A 2,500-nucleotide genomic window follows, 5' to 3' on the forward strand; every position below is an offset into this window, starting at 1 on the left:
TGAAAATTATATGGAAATCTGTACCAGATATACATAAATCAATACTAATTATAATATAAATATTCAAAACTAACTTTGTGTATAAGAATCCGTGTCAACACCCATATATATTTAAAACCACATAAAAGTGGTGTTTGTAAACAAATACCAGAATTACACAGTTTGCCTGAATTCTATTAGGCAAAATGTGTAATAAGAACTACTAAATTTCAGTCATTTCGCGTAATGCCTGGAAAATTTAGGCATTTCGCGAAATCCCCAAGTGAATCGGTCATTTCACGAAATGCCTAAAATTTTTAGGCATTTCGTGAAATGCCTGGTTACACAGTTTGACTGTAACATATACATGATATAAGCCTTTTTTAGATCTTCCATAATTGTTGAAATCACCCCTCATATACTGGGTCTGGAATAAAGCCCACACTGTTTTTGTTTTCTCAGCTTCCCTTTAGCTCCAAGGTCTTCAAGGAACGTGACTAAGTGCTCTTCTCAAAATGCTCCGTAATAATGTTAATAATGATGATAATGATAACCAAGAAACAAATGGTGCCATTGCTTCAGTTTCATGGGCCGATTTTAGAGGTTTATTGCAGACGTTTTATATTCTCACACTACAACACTGGCCGGCCTTCATATAATCTATTGTTGCCATAGGAGCAGAGAAGCAGTAGGATATAAAAGAAAAATCGGATATGTATCGCATCATGTCATGTTGAATACAGGTCATCAAAATGCTCTCCACGTTATAATCAAGTGTCATGTTTCTTTTATCATTAATTTATCACTGACCATACGGGCTATTAAAACATGATGCAACAAATGCACTGCATGACTGGCAATTACTTCCAAATTACGGAGCTCGTCAAGCTTTTGAATGAGAGCAATATATCAAACTTCTAAATAGCACAACAGCAATGTTGTCGGCCCTCCCATTTTCATCTGTTCCCTCTGCTCTCTTCTCTCCTCGCTACACGGCTAGCTTTTCACGTCTTATTGTTCCATTTAAAATTCTCATTTGGGAACGGGTAAGCCCTAATTGAGTTTAACATTGAGACTTATTGGTTTCCTTGAAATAGATAATAATAATAATAATAATAATAATAATAATAATGATAATCATAATGATAATAATAATATTAATAATAATAATAATAATAATAATAATAGCAATAATAATAATAATGATATTGATAACAATAACAATAATGATAATAATCACAGGAAAAGTCCATTGATGGTATAGTAATATTAAAAGAAGGATGAAAAATACATGCAAACGAAACTCAAAATATTAAGCAGAATATTTATAACTGGATTGAGAAATTAACCGGAGAGATAAAAATATCACAGCCATAAGAAATAAAACATAAGTCAATGTTGAATGCCCTTATCTCCGTCTAGATTAGAATGAACAAACCAAAATCTGATAGAAGGTGAAAAGACTGAGATCACAGACTAACACCAATCTTTTGCCCATTGCTGTGTAGAAGTGTAGGCTACAGTAGGCTAGGCTACCTTAATCCGACTGTAATCTAAGATTAATAATGTAAAGAATAATCCAGGTAGTTTAGTGCATTTTGCTTAGCCATTGTGTAAAATGTCTGTTTGTTTGTTAGTTGGTTTTATGGGACGTTGCCGTGATTATTACCAGCTAACCTACAACCATAGATGGAAAAGCAGGATGCTATAAGCCCAAGAGTTCCAACATGGAAAATAGACTACTGAGAAAAGGAAATAGGGCAACAGATAGAATACTGTGCGTGACTGTACTCTCAAGCAAGAGAACTCTAACCCAACAGTGGAATATCAGGGTACAGGGCACAGATCTGCTGTTTTTAATATCTTGGGTCTTCCGTTAGGATAACGATACAACTCCAGTTTTATTTTCATAAAGAGCACATTCCTACATACGCGGTCTTTATTAAAACAAAAGGTTGATAAGATAGATAGTCTCACCTGGTCTGGACTCTTTCCTTCATTTACCCTACTAAGTTAATACAAGGATATTACTTTGTTCGCATGGGAGCAGAGACAGTTTGTCCATATCTTTTTAACGTATAAATACAATGTCATTCTTACCTCTTATTCAAATTTTCTTTCGCGTAGAACTTAATATCTTTTTATTGGGCATTGTCGTATTTGACGTAAATGAATGGTAACAATAACATTATTAATGATAATAATAATGATAATAAACAGTAAACACAGAAATGGATCATATATGGCTCCTTGTCGATTCTTGTACTTTATTTTTTATTTTTTATTTTTTTGTAACTGAAGTCTGACGTCTGAAACTTTTACTAAGTCACCAACACTAAAAGTGTTTGATACTATACGTAAAAATGTTTATATAGGTCAAGTTGAAATTCGGGATCCATTATACAAACATCCGTAGAGAGCAAGAGAAAGAAGTTACACCACATCAACGATTGTTTTCATGCCATTTTTTTTTCATCTGGAATAGCCTACGTTATAGTTCTTCTGTGACGCCACCCAGTTT

The sequence above is a fragment of the Palaemon carinicauda genome, chromosome 6, assembly GCF_036898095.1.
Source record: "Palaemon carinicauda isolate YSFRI2023 chromosome 6, ASM3689809v2, whole genome shotgun sequence".
In the NCBI taxonomy this organism is placed as follows: domain Eukaryota; kingdom Metazoa; phylum Arthropoda; class Malacostraca; order Decapoda; family Palaemonidae; genus Palaemon; species Palaemon carinicauda.